Source organism: Alligator mississippiensis, chromosome 6 (assembly GCF_030867095.1).
Source record: "Alligator mississippiensis isolate rAllMis1 chromosome 6, rAllMis1, whole genome shotgun sequence".
In the NCBI taxonomy this organism is placed as follows: domain Eukaryota; kingdom Metazoa; phylum Chordata; order Crocodylia; family Alligatoridae; genus Alligator; species Alligator mississippiensis.
This window is the reverse complement of record NC_081829.1, coordinates 52,950,522-52,965,166: the sequence shown is the minus strand read 5'-3', so window position 1 is coordinate 52,965,166 and position 14,645 is coordinate 52,950,522. Positions and strand designations below refer to the sequence as shown.

Here is a 14,645-nt window from a genome sequence, read left to right as displayed (position 1 = left end):
TGCAGCTGTATCTCTCCATTCTGCAAGTCCTCACCCCCAATGGAGCTATCTTGTAGGACTCAGTTTCAATGGGGCTGGGTTACTTTAACCACAGCCAAACACATATACGCACATACACACACAGTTAAACAGGGCTCACCTGAACCAGGCCGGGTTATTCAGCATTGACAGGCGGACACCCTCATATGGCTTGAACTCAGTTCTTCAGGGCAACAATAAAATTCAGTCAGACACAAGCACATGGGTTAACAGAGCACATCTGAGTCAAGTCGGGTCATTCAGCATTGACAGGTTGACACCCTCATGTGCCTTGAACTCATTTCATCCCTTATTTCAGCAGGACAATCATAAATGCAGTTAGACACACAGACATACATGCTAACAGAATATGTCTGAGCAGGCTGGGTCTGATCAGCACTTTCAGCTGATACTGCCATGCACCTCAAAACTCAGCATGTCCCAGTCTCTTGTCACAACGGTCCTAATAGTAACTCCCTTGATAAGCAGACCCCACTGTAGTTTTGGGCATTACAGGAATCTTTGGCTTAGGTAAAAGAAGCATTGCTGCAGAGCAAACAGTAAGGTCAAGGGGAAGGAAGAGTAAATGAGGTTCAGAGAGAGAGTATAGCACCCAGCTTGACCATAAAAGTTATTTATTGCCAGGTATATGAACTTATGATGATACCAGTAGTAATGGCCATACAAGAGAGACAAATAAAACAGTTATAATATTACATAGTTTCAATTAGGTATTTGGGGAAGTCTAGCTCCAGTTTGATCAGCAGAAGTCTGGTTTAGTCAGAGAGAGAGAGAGAGAGAGAGCAATAAGCAAAAGTCTGGTTTAGAAAGCTGTGCCTGGAGTAAGAAAGCAAAAGTCAGGTTCCTGGAGTCAGAGAGAGAGAAAGAGTTGGGGTCTCTCCACTCAGTGAAGTTTTAACCAGTTGAGGTTCCCAGGTGTTTGTTGGAGCTTGCAGACAGGCAGAGCCCCCAGCATGCTTATTGATGGTATTCCAGGCAGAAAAGGAGTGGAACTGGTGCAGCTTTTGGATCCAAGCACCAGGACAGAAACTTGAGCATGAGAGGGGTTTTTTGTACAGAACTAGCAATGGCACAAGGGAGAACACTGGGTTTGTTGATGGGTAAATAATGGCTCATATGTTGGATAATAGGAACTGATCACTCCTGGCTATGGGTGGCATTACTCTTAGGAGCTCACAATACAGACAGGCAGATTCATTGTTTTGGCTACCAATAAAGAAGTCATTACTAGAATTGGTCTGATAAATGGTGAGCTGGGTGTGTGTAGATGTGGACTGATTAGCATTTGGAGCAGAGATCCCCATCATGCAGTGCTCCGTGGTCCTTGCCTTGGAATCTCTGTTCTCCATTCTGAATGCTAATGAAGGTGCTTTCCTGTCCCATTTCCCATGTAAATGAGTTTTCATCTGGTTCCATCTCCGATGTAAATGAGATGAGGGGCGATGCTTCACTCTTATCACCCTTGTCTGGAAGAATTTAGGTGTGTCTGCATCTTCATTGTCTTTTGTAGGTCCTTCCTCTAATCAGTTCTTGTTTGGGTGGGGGAGGGGGAAGAGGGGGCCAGGCTGAGTCCTTTGCGAGTCAGACAGGATGCATACTGTGCCAGGGTTCCCTAAGAACACAGAGCTGAGAAGTAACACCTAGGTAGAGGATGTGGGGTCTGGAAGAGGCACCATCTATGGCTTTATACAACATCATTTTTAATAGCACCCACTACCATCCAAGAAGGGATCTCAACAAAGCTACAAAGTAGCAAATTAAGTTTTAGAAGAACCCTCTTTCTCCATTATCTACCTCCTCCCTTGGCTTTCATAGGCTTCCTCATAAACATGAGTTCAATTATTTTTTACTTGCAAATTGTAACATGCATTCATTGGCTTTCCATATATCAGTCTGATTTTGAACCCACCATAATTTGCTTTAAAAATAAATCTTCTAATTCTAACTGAAATATTGCATAAATCTTTTATAGCCAGAAGAGGCTTGTTTTTCATATTGAGAGATAAGGTATCCTGGAGATGCTTGTAGAACCAGATTTCTAGACCTTTAGAAGTTGCCAGTTCATTTATAATAATGTTTGATAGATATAATTAACTATTTGACTTTGAAAGTTATGAAGAATTCACTGTCTTGCTGCTTCTCAGTTGATTTGTTGGTGGATAATTACTTGGGGCGGGGGTGAGGGGAGAAGCCTTTTTATATTACTATTTTCATCCAAACTACTCTGAATGACCACATAATAGATTAATTATGCCACATTAACACAATATAAGCTGCAATATGATTTTAGAAAGTATAACTACATGCTAGAATTTCGTGCTAGTTACACAATTGTAATTTTGGTATAATGACACTGATTATATACTGGTGTAGTTGAGAGCAAAGTCTCTTAAGTATCTCCTCTTCCACCAAAATGACAAGTAAACAATTTGAACTAATAATATTGGTTCATATCAATAATTCTTTGAGTGGGTGGTAGTAATTTTCAATTCTGAGTATGGAGAGATGTCATTTACAACTCTAATGCATAGTGTAAGGGTATGTGATTTCTTGTTTAACAGTTATACTACATATCTACTTTTCTACATGCTGCTTTTCATTTTGTAAAAATACTGAGCCAGTAGAAATATAACGTCATAGAAGTCAATTGTAAGTGGCAAGTAAGAAATCAAGCCTGTATAAGGAAAATTGCCTAAAGATACTATAGAAAGAAACAGTTTGGACAATTAAAAATCATGATCCTGTGAGAATAATAAAAAGAGAGGTTGTAATTTTTTAGTGCTGCCCGTTTGAAATTATTTTCTCTCCACCTCTCTCCCTGCCCTCCTGCCCCCCCCCCCCCTCCTGCCCCTGAGAGTTGACCAAGCAATTGCTACCTCCCTGATTAGCTGAATGCTTCTGGGATGGATAATTCTTCAAAAATGAGTTTTTGTCATACTCAGTTTTAATGAAGGCAGCATGTATTAGTAATAAAATGAAGTGTGATACAGCAAAGGAGTACTATACAATGTATAGTAGATGGATTATATTGAAATTGCATCCTTAAAGCACCATTGCATTGATGTAACTAAGCTATTAGTTTTTGAGATCTTCATGCTGCTCAGTCTAGCAAATACTCATGGTATGTTGGAAATTTAAGCAGTAACATTAACAAATAATATGCTACATAAGGTCAATCCTCATAGTCTGTTTTCCTAACTCCATCAAGTAGTCTGCATTTCATTGCTATGAAGAAGGTAAAGAAGTCCATGTAGTACATCCAGTTACTTGCACAAACCTGTAGTCCATTACACTTGTGTCCTCATATTCTTTGTTAGAACTGGTTCCCTTGTAACAGTTTGAATTACTACAAATAATTCAAATAATGCTGTTACATAAGGTTTAGCCAACATAGCAATATGCAAAGAAGTCAGCTCGCATTTTACCATTTGGTATATGGTGTATCAGGAACCCTTACTTTTCTGAAGTATACTTGCAAAAAATATTTAAGCCTTTCTCAGGGACTATAATCAACCATCATCTTCTATGACCCTGTCACTATTAGAAGACCTAAATGCATACTTTGGGGAAAATTTGTTTTTTCTTGAGTCCCCCAAAAGTTTACTGACTAATTTAACACAAATGTGGGGAGGAAAGAATCTGTATTTTGCAGGAGTCTCCTCTGCTGTAGTAGAATTGAAACCTGTTTGCTTGTTTTGATAACCACAGAATTCCTGTCACACTAAAACATGTTTCAAAGTATAATTACCTCCACCTTTTTCTATAATGCAATACCAATCCCTATCAAACACGTTAGTTACTCAAGACAATGTATTTATGGAGGTAGGTGGATAGTTGTCATCCCCTTGTCAAAGAAAGGGAAACAAAGGCAGCATGTATATTGAAAAAAGTGTCTCAGCTATATGTGGACATTGAGTCCCTTGTTCTTACACAAGGGAAGGCAATTATTTTGGGTGGAGGGCTGCTTACTGAGTTCTGGCAAGCCATCGAGAGCCACAAGGATAGCTCTGCCCTGCCCCTTGGTTGCCATCTTGGGACCGAAGGTCCCACCCCTTGCCTCTGACCTTTGCCACCACAAGTCCCTCCCCTTGCCCTCCAGCAGTACTCCTTTCAGCAAGGGTTTGCCATCTCAGAACCAGAAAAATACCAAATTATATTCTAAAAATCAAACATTTACTAAAACATTCATTAATTTGATTTCAAAGTATATATTTGTTCTGGTTTACATGTGTTTGTGTAGTGTACATAGAGGTGATTGGACAACTGCTTAAAATGAAGTCTTACTCTTGTATATTGTGGAGGGGTGTGGGTGGGTGGGTATTTGGGGGGGTGTGTGTGGAGATATATGGTGTGGGTGGGTATGGGGTTTGTGGAGGGAAGTGAGCATGTGGGGGGAGGGTGGCTGGGGAGGGTTGTAACATGTGTGAAGGAGGAGGATTTTCCCACAGCCTCCCCATCGCAGGTAGAGCCCCCTTCAGTCCTCCTGCCAGCCCATACTCCTTGGTCCTGCTGCTCTTGACCCCGAGGCACCAGTAGGGCCCCATGCTTCTACTCACAGCCATTTCCCCCAACTGCTACCACTCCCTTCTGCTGCTTCCCTATTCCCCCTTGAGCTTGCTTCTCTGGCACCATGTACCAGCTGCATGGCCAAGACTGCAGGATGCAGAAGGAGCTGGACAGGCCCGGCCAGCACTGCATGGAGCCAGCCAAGAATTGCAGGGCTGGTTTAGCTCCTACTGCATCCTGAGGGCTGGTGCTGCAGCTGGGAACAACATGGTGCCAAAACAACTGGTGGGGGGCTGGAGGGGAGTGGTGGCAGCAGGGGAAAAATGGCTGTGGCAGGTGGGGGGCAGTGTCAGTGAGTGGGTCTATGGGTGGGAGTACAGTAACAGCTGGATGGGAGCATTGGGCCCATGCCAGCATGCTGAGGCCAGCACTGGTGGAGCCCAGAGTGGAGCAGGAGGACAACGGGGTGGGAGCAAGCAGGGCTCTATGGAGGCAGGCCGGGTGGGGCCATCAGAGAGAGGGGTAGCTGATACAGCTCCAGAGCCCATGCCAGCCTGGCCCTGAGCTCCTGACACCTGATTCTGGGCCCCGTTGGCACTGGTCCTGCTGCACTGATGTGGGTCCTGCACTCCTGCTCAGCTGTTACTGTGCTCACATGCCCACTCACTGCCCCTTCCCCCTTCCTGCTACCACTTTCACTGCTTCTCTGCCCATGGCTACTGCTGCTCTTCTCCAACCCCCCTCAGGCCACTCTGGCACCACATGGTTCCAAGCTGCAGTGCTGGGACTGCAGCAGTCAGTTTGGCATAGGCCTGAGGACTGGGGCGATCGCCCATGGTCCTCTCCTGCCTCTCCTCTCCCCACTTTTTATCTGAATTTCCCTCCATCACAGGGAGTCAGTAACTGCACCACAGTCCCAGGCCAGAACTTTCTGCTCAGCATGGTGCTTCTGGCTGTGGGAAGCGGATTTTGGGTCAGGTGGGCCTTGCTTCTGTAGCCGCTTGGTCCTGCTGGTGGCTTTCCTTGGGTCCTACTGCCCCTGGCTCCTGTCATCTTTGACAGGTAGCCAGGGGCAGATAAATATTAATTTTCTAATTTTTCTAGGGGGCCCATGGGCTGGATAGAATGGCCAAGTGGGCCAGATCCAGCACATGGGCTGTATTTTGCCCGCCCCTGTTCTTACACCTGTGTTTGTTTCACTAACTGGGCTGCTTCTCACACTAGTGAGCTTTTACTTCCTTGTAGCCAGAGAGTAGTTGTTCAACAAGGGAATCATATAAGCAGAAAAGAGATAATCCTGTCTTAGTTGCCTTTGGTGGTCTTACTACTAAATGTAGAGCCAGTCTCCTTTGCTATAGCTCCACAATAGCCCATGGTTCCACCAGCATTGTATTTCAGAACACTGGACAGCTCAATGTTAACTTTGAGTTGGATACTTGTGGGGGACTATAATGGTTCATTCCAACCAGAGGCGTCAGACAGCTCCATGCCTGGGGCAGCCAGGATGCATGGGACAATGCCAGCTGCTACCATGCCAATAGCAGCAAGCTCAGTTAACCAGTGGTGATGTATAGGGGGTGCCCTGAGAGCACTGGTGCACTCCCTGACAGCCAGCACTTCCCTCTTAGGTGATAGGCAGAGGGGCAGGAGGGAGCACCAATGCCCTCCTGCAAGCACCAGCCAGAGAGTGGGGCACCAGGAGAAGTGCTACTGGTACTTCTGGGAGTGCTGCTTATGCTTCTGGGTTGGGAAACCTTCAGGGTTGGGTAGATTGGCTGCAGGAGGGACTCCCTCCCACTCACTGACTGGCCACTGGGGGGGGGGGTGCATTTGCCCCACCTGACTCAGGAGGCACCGGTCACCCATGCAGTTAACCATTGTTAAACATTGTTGCAGTCATTCCTATTTTTGCACCTCCTAAACAAACGTAGCACCTGGGGCTCATGCCTCAGTCTCCCCACACTTTAGTTATGTAACTGACTCAAACACAATCTGTAGGATTGCCAGATAGTTTGGAGTTTCTAGAAAACTGTGGTTACGTGGCCTTAATTGCATACCACTTTATCCTGCGGTAAAGCTCATGTTTCTCTTCAGTTTTGTCCTGATTATGATGAGCTTAAAATTTTATTTACAGCCCAGAAAAAAAATATTCATAGTATTATTAATTCTCAAAAATACCCTTATGCATAAATGGACGATGAAAGAGCATATTGAAATTGCTGAGACTGCTCTAGAACTGCTACTGGTAGAACTTAGCTTCCTGTGAAAAAATGCAGTTAGTGACTTTCAAAAGTAGACTTAGAAATATACATAGGAGGTAAAACCATGTGTTCTTACAGGTCACATGAGAACTGTATGTATTTCATAGAATTCATAGACATTAGGGCTGGAAGGGACCTCAGAAGATCATTGAGTTCAGCCCCCTGCCCCAGGGGCAGGAAGTCAGCTGGGGTCATAGGATCCCAGCAAGATAGACATCTGAATTTCTCTTGAAGGTGTCCAAAGTTGGTGCTTGAACCACCTCTGATGGCAGGCTATTCAAGACCTTGGAGACTCGGACAGTAAAGAAGTTCTTCCTTATGTCCAGCCTGAAATGGTCTTGGAGGAGTTTATAACCTTTTGACCTTGTCATCCCTTGGGGCACTCTGGTGAACAAACGTTCCCCCAGATCCTGGTGAACACCCCTTATAAACTTATTGGTGGCCATCAGATTGCTCCTGAGCCTGCACTTTTCCAGGCTGAAGAGTCCCATAGCTCTCAGCCTCTCATTATAAGGTCTGTATTCCTGACCTCTGATCATGCATGTGGCTCTCCTCTGCACTCTCTCAAGTTTCTCCACATCCTTTTTGAATTGTGGAGCCCGAAACTGGATGCAGTACTCTAGCTGTGGCCTCACCAAGGCTGAGTAGAATGGGAGAACGTCATCCTGGGATTTGCTCACGAATCTATGGATACAAGCCAGCATTTTTCTTCCCTTACTAGAAGCAGCATCACACTGAAGGCTCATGTTCATTTTGTGGTCAATCATGACCCCCAAGTCCCTTTCATCTGTAGTGCTAGCCAGCGTAGCACTGCCGTGCCTATAAGCATGGTGCAGGTTTTTCCTCCCAAGGTGGGGAACCTTGCATTTTTTGGTGTTAAACACCATCAGGTTCTCATCCACCCATTTCATGAGCCTGTCAAGGTCAGTCTGGATCACCCTTCTGTCCTCAGGTGTGGATGCCTTACCCCAGAGTTTGGTATCATCAGCAAACTTGTCCAGCCCACTTCTGATACCAATGTCTACATCGTTAATGAAGATGTTGAACAAAATAGGTCCAAAGACAGAGTCTTGAGGGACCCCATTGGTCAGAGGGCACCATGACAGTTGACTTCTGTCAACCACCATACTCTGGGTCTGACCACAGAGCCAATTTCCTAGCCAGTGGATCATGATGGACCTGAGGCTGCAGTTAGCCAGTTTTGCCAAGAGGCGATCATGGTATACCAGATCAAAGACTTTATTAAAGTCAAGATATACAACATCAATCTCTTCCCCCTTGTCCAGGTGATAAATCACCTGGTCATAAAAGGAAATAAGATTGGTCAAGCAAGACCTACCCACAACAAACCTATGCTGCTTATCCCTCAGGATGTTGCCATCAGCCAGTCCATTAAGAATGGCCTCTTTTATAATCTTTTCTAAGACCTTCCCCGGGATAAAGGTCAGGCTGATAGACATGTAGTTTACCAGATCCACTTTCCTCCCTTTCTTGAAGATAGGCACCACATTGACCTTCTTCCAATCTTTGGGCACTTCATGAAGATATTGAATAATATCAGTCCAAGGACCGAACCTTGCAGGACCCCACTGCCCACCTCCCTCCAGGCTGAGAAGGAACCATCCAGCACCACTCTTTGGACGCGGTCCCTAAGCCAGTTGGCCACCCACCTAACCATGTAGGCGTCCACTCTGCAGTCTGCTAGCTTCCCAATGAGGATAGGGTGCAAAACTGTGTTGAAGGCCTTCCTAAAGTCCAGGAAGATGACATCAGCCTCAGCTCCCGTGTCCAGGCAGTATGTGACCTGGTCATAGAAGGCTACAAGGTTTGTCAGGCAGGATCTACCTGTGCTGGTTTCCCTTCAGCATCATTTCCCCTGCTGGGCCTGCACAAATGTGTCCTTTGATTATTTTCTCTAGCATTTTCCCAGGAATAGAGGTAAGACTGACTGGTCTAAAGTTATCTGGATCATCCCTTCACACTTTCTTGAAAATGGGCACCACAGTGGCCTTTCTCCAGTCCTCAGGGACCTGGCTGGAGCACCACGAGTGCTCAAACAGCTGTGCCAGTGGCTCAGCTATGACACTGGCCAATTTGTTCAGCATCCGAGGATGGAGTTCATTCGGGCCTGCTGACTTGTACCCATCCAGCTCCTCCAGGAGCTCCTTAACTATTTCAGAACTAACTGTAGGCAGACTGGTGCCATGTGGACATCCGTCAATGATTGAGGTGGGGGAATTGGCTTGGTCAGTACATAGAAATACTGAAGCGAAGAACTCATTGAAGAGCTCTGCTTTTTTCCCTGCGTCAACCACCAACTGTCCTGATTTGTCCTGCAGGGGCCCTACATTGCTCTGAGCTTTCCTTTTGCCAGCTATATACCCGAAGAAGGACTTTTTATTGTCCTTCATTGTTGAAGCCAGCCTAAGCTCAAGCCCCGCCTTGAGTACCCTTGAACTCTTTGAGTACCCTGGGGTGTAAACGGTCAGGGCCGGCTGACTTGAAGGTGTCCAGCCTCTCAAGGTGTTCCTTCACAAGGTCAGCGTTGATGGAGGGCAAGGAATCTCCCTCACCCAGGCCTCCCTGTATCGTAATGGGCAGGGGCATCCCACAGGACTGATGAAAGACTGAAGCAAAATACCCATTTAGTAGGTGGCTTTTTCCTGGGTATCAGTCATCAGTTCTCCCTCTTGGTTTAGCAGGGGGCCAACGTTGCACTTGCTTTAACTCTGGCTCCACACATATCTAAAAAAGGACTTTTTATTATCCTTGATACTAGTGGCCAGTTGGAGTTCTATCACAGCCTTGGCTTTCCTGGCTTGCTCCCTGCAGGTCCTGACCAGTGCAGAATATTCCTCCTTGGAGGTGGATCCCATCCTCCATTCTTTGTAGGTTTTTCTTTGAAGATGCAGGAGGTCCACTAGTTCCTTGGAGAGCCAAGGGGGCTGCTGTGCCCTTTTGCTGCCTTTCCTCTGAGATGAAATAGCCTTAGCTTGTGCATCTAGGATTGCTCCCTTGAGGGGCAACCACTCTTCTTGTACTCCCCTCTCCTTAGGGCCATGGTCCCTTAGGGCCTCACTGACAAGCCTCCTAAGCTTGTCAAAGTCAGCTTTCCTGAAGTCAGGGACTTCTGTATTGCTGACTGATTTACCAGATTTTCAGTGGATGGTGAAGGTGATCAGCTCATGGTCGCTATCACCCAGCTTCCCTTCGATTGTTAGGTTGCTGATTAGGTCATCCCTGGTTGCCAATACTAGGTCAAGCAGTGCTTTACCTCTCATTGGACCGTACACTTCTTATGTCAGATAGAGCTCATCCACACATGGATTTAGCTGAGGGCTCTTCCCTTGAGATGTCTGGATAGTTGAAGTCTCCCATGACAATCATGGACCTGGAGCATGAGGCCTCAGCTAATTCCCTGGTGAACTCCTGGTCAAACTCTTGATTTTCGGTGGGAGGTCTGTAGTAAGACTCCCAGCATTGTGTCCCCTATGCTATGTTCCCCATGGATTTTAACCTAGAGGGTCTCCAGTCATCTACCCTGGTCACCAATATTGGTTTGCAGGGATGCGTAGCTCTCCTTGCAATAGAGAGCTGCACCACCTGGTGAAGTCCCACCAGGTCTCCGTTATCCCTATGACATCATAATTATTTGTGTTAAGCAGGAGAACAAGTTCCTTCTTTTTATTCCCCAAGCTCCTGACATTTGTGTACAGGCACACAAGTGTCCCTTTGGAGGCCCTTGCCTTGCCTACAGTTTGTTCCAGGGCTGGGGCAGAGGTGTGCTTCCTTAAGCTGTGCCACCTTATCCAGGAAGTGCACAGCCCCACTAGGGGTAACGCATTGCTGGACCTGGTCCTGGCCATGGGGGATGACCTGGTGAGGGGACTGCAGGTCCTTGACCACCTGGGCAATAGCAATCATCATCTGCTGGATTTCACTATCCAACGCAGGGGGTCAGGGGCTCACACCAAAGCTAAAGCCCTTGACTTCAGAAGGGCCAGCTTCAATGAGCTTAGGAGACTAGTGGGGGAGGCACTGAGGGCTCAGAAGGTAGAGGAGACAGGAGTCCACAAGGGATGGTCATACCTTAACGGGATGATCCTCCAGGCCCAAAGGATAACAGTCCCTGAGAGAAGCAAGGTGTGTAAGAGTGCTCAGAAACCCCCTTGGCTCAGCAAGGGCATTCAGCAATGCCTGAGGACTAAAAGGGGGGTGTACAACCAGTGGAAGGGAGGAGCTATCACCAAGGAGGAGTACTCCTCCTTGGCCCAGGAGTGTAGGAGGACTATTAGGAAGGCCAAGGTAGAGATGGAACTCAGGCTAGCATCCAGGATTAAGGACAACAAAAAGTCCTTTTTCAAGTACATTGGGAGCAAGAAGAGGGCAGCAGACAATGTAAGGCCCCTGCAAGACACAAATGGTAATCTGGTGGCTACAACAGACAAGAAAGCTGATATTTTTAACAGTTTCTTTGCCTCTGTTTTCTTGAACAGGGACTGGGATATCCCACCTACCAGAGGTAGGGACAATCTTGGGGATAGCTCTATTAGGCCTTCAGTCAGTGCAGATGTAGTTAGGGATCTTCTGGAAGGGCTAGACATTTTTAAATCTGCAGGTCCAGATGCCCTCCACCCAAGAGTGTTGAGGGAGCTGGCAGGGGTCATCGTGGAACCCTTGGCCCGGCTGTATGAGCATTCGTGGTCATCTGGCCAGGTGCTGAGGGATTGGAAACCGGCTAATGTGGTCCCTATTTTCAAGAAGGGGAGGAAGGAGGACCCAAGTAACTATAAGCCTCACCTTGGTGCTCAGGAAGATCTTGGAGAGAATCATCAAGGAACACATCTGTGGGGGGCCAGCAGGGGAGATCATGCTCAGGGGAAATCAGCATGGGATCATCAAAGGCAGGTCCTGCCTGACCAACCTGATTGCCTTTTACGTCCAAGTAACTAAATCCTTGGATGTTGGTGTCACTGTGGACATGGCATTTCTAGACTTTAAGACAGCCTTTGACACTGTCTCTCATCCCATCCTCATCAATAAATTAAGTGACTGTGGCATTGATGCCTGCACAGTTGGATGGGTAAAAAAATTGACTGATGGGGCACACCCAGAGAGTAGTGGTGGACGGGTTGTACTCAACCTGGCGAGATGTGAGCAGTGGGGTACCCCAGGGCTCAGTCCTTGGGCCCGCAATGTTTAACATCTTGATCAGTGACTTGGACGAGGGGGTGGAAAGCACACTGTCCAAATTTGCTGATGACACTAAGATGTGGGACGAGGTGGACACTTGAAGGAAGAGAGAGGCTGCAGCTAGATTTAGACAGACTACAAAAGTGGGCAGATGAGAATAGGATGGGGTTCAATGTAGACAAATGCAGGGTGCTGCACCTTGGGAGAAGGAATCCACAACATACATACAGGCTGGAGAGTTCCCTTCTTGAAAGCACAGAGGCAAAAAGGGATCTCGGAGTCATTTTATTGACTCCAAGATGAACATGAGCCACCAATGCCAGACCGCAGCCAGCAAGGTCAGCCATACCTTGTCATGCATCCAATGGTGCATCTCAAGCTGGTCCAGAGAGGTGATACTCCCCCTATGCGACTTTGGTCAGGACGCAGTTGGAGTACTGCATCTAGTCCTGGGTGCCACACTTCAAAAGGGATGTGGCCAGCCTGGAGAGGGTTCAGAGGAGGGTCACCCGCTTGGTGAGAGGGCAGCAGGATAGGTCCTATGAGGAGAGACTGAGGGACCTGAACCTGCCTCAGCAAGAGGAGGCTGAGGGGAGACTTATTCGCTGCCTACAAGCTCATCAGGTGAGATCAATAGCTAATAGGCAGAGCCCTTTGCTATTGCTATTCTCCCCAGTACCACCTGGGTAATGGTAATGGTAATAAGCTGATGGAGAATAGGTTTAAGTTAGAGATCAGAAGGCAATATTTTACAGTTAGGGTGGCCAAAATCTGGAACCAACTTCCCAGTGAAATGGTCGTCACCCCTACCTTGGGCAAATTCAAGAGGAGGTTGGATGATCACCTGTCTGGGGTCTTGTGAACCCAGCATTCATTCCTGCCTGTGGCAGGGGGTCAGGCTAGATGATCTGTTCAGGTCACTCCTGACCCTAGCTACTATAAAAATATGAAGTGCCTTGGCCTAATGACTTTTCCAGTGGGCCAGCAGTGGTGGTAGTCTCCCCACCCCGCAGTGGGCTTAGTTTAAATCCTGGTGGAGCAGGTCAGCCAGTCTGGCTGAGAAGGGCCTCCTCCTCAGTGGAGAGAGGCAGAGGCCATCCCTTCCCAGCAGCTCACTGCCTCTCTCATCAAAGCGTGGATTGTGGTCATGGGAGCGAAAGCATTCCCTATGACACCAGGGCCACAGTCTTTGGTTCACTACCTGGATCCTCCTCTTCCTTCTCAGCCTGTATCCTGAGACTTGGAGGATCAAAGAAAACACCACCTGTGCCCCAAGACCCTTTAGCCTTGCTCCCAAATCACTGCTTCATGACCTGGATGGGAATGCTCCAAGGCATGTCATTGTTGCCCACATGGATAAGGAGTATAGAGTAGTGGTCAGTGGGCTAGAGGCGCTTAGGGATCTTCTCTGCAATATGGGCTCCCGGGAAGCAACAAACTTCCCAGACTAAGGGATCAGGGCAGCAGATTGTCCCTTCAGTCCCCCTCAGGATGGAGTCTCCTATGACAAACACTTTGTGGTTTGCCTTGGGGAGAGCCGGGGTGGTAGCTACAGAAGAGCCTGTGTTGCCTGCAGGAGCTTGCAGTTCAGCAGGCTCTGCTGGGGCTGCAAGAGGTTTGTACCTGCTGTAAAGCTCCAGCAGGGCAGGGACCTTGGTGCGGTGGGCCTTGGGGCCCTTGACCACCTTGGTCCAATCCCTTGGCTGGACAGTAGGGGAAGTTCTTGAGTCCTCCCTTGTCCTGGAGGGAGACCATGGTACACCGTCCATCTCCCGGGGGAGAAGGGCCTGGCAGTAGTAGTCGATCTCCTGCTCACAGTCCCTGATGGCGTGCAGTCTGGACTGAGGCCTGGAGCTCCTCCATCTGGTACACCAGAGACCCCAGTAGGGAGCTGACCTCACAAGGGGAGGTGGCCATGCGCTTGGGCCCCAGAGCCTGAAAAAGTGACAGGCAGCCTCCACAGCTGAGAGCCACAGGCATCTGCGTGGAGCCCAGAGCCATGTAGTTCATCTGGGTGGAGATCTCTGAGGTGCCAGAGGTGGGGGGGGGCTGTAGACCCCTTGGAGACCCTCAGGGTGTGGTGTGTGCCCATCTGTGGCATGCCACTAGTAGGCCGGCCACAGCTGGAACTCCCTACCCGAGGGGCTCACAGGCAGGAGTCGTCTGCGCTAGGAACCCACCCTCCTGCACAAACTCTGTGCTAACTTGCATGCTGGGCCCAGAAGCATGCCTGTTTGCACAGCCTTTAACAAGGCTCCAGTCGTGTGGCTCCCTGGGGGACTGGGTAAAGTAGGAGCTGGGGTGGGGGCATGTCCCTCCCTGCCTCCACTCAGCCCGCTCCCAGGGGCTATGTCACACCCTCCATGGGCCCCTACTTACCTGCAGGCAGGCCAGGACTCATAAGGGGTCCTGGAGGGTCCTAGGGTCTTTTCCTGGGGTTTCCTGGGCTCACAGGGGTGCAGGGGGCTTACATCCACATGTATTGCACCAGAGCCGGGTCCCAAGTGTGGTTTTACCATTGCTGGGCCCTTTTTAATGTGTGCACATGCACAGAAGGGCCAGCCAGTGCTGTGCTGTGTTTGGGGGGCATCTTCTTTTTTCCTTCCCTCTCCCTGCTACCATTTTCCTTCCCTTCTTCATAACTAT

At 48.2% G+C, this 14,645-nt stretch overlaps 1 protein-coding gene across 1 annotated transcript in view; it reads left to right on the top strand.

Annotated features, from left to right (window-relative positions):
* Positions 1-14,645, top strand: part of CTNNA3 (catenin alpha 3) — a 1,574,321-nt gene that overhangs the window by 1,318,720 nt on the left and 240,956 nt on the right.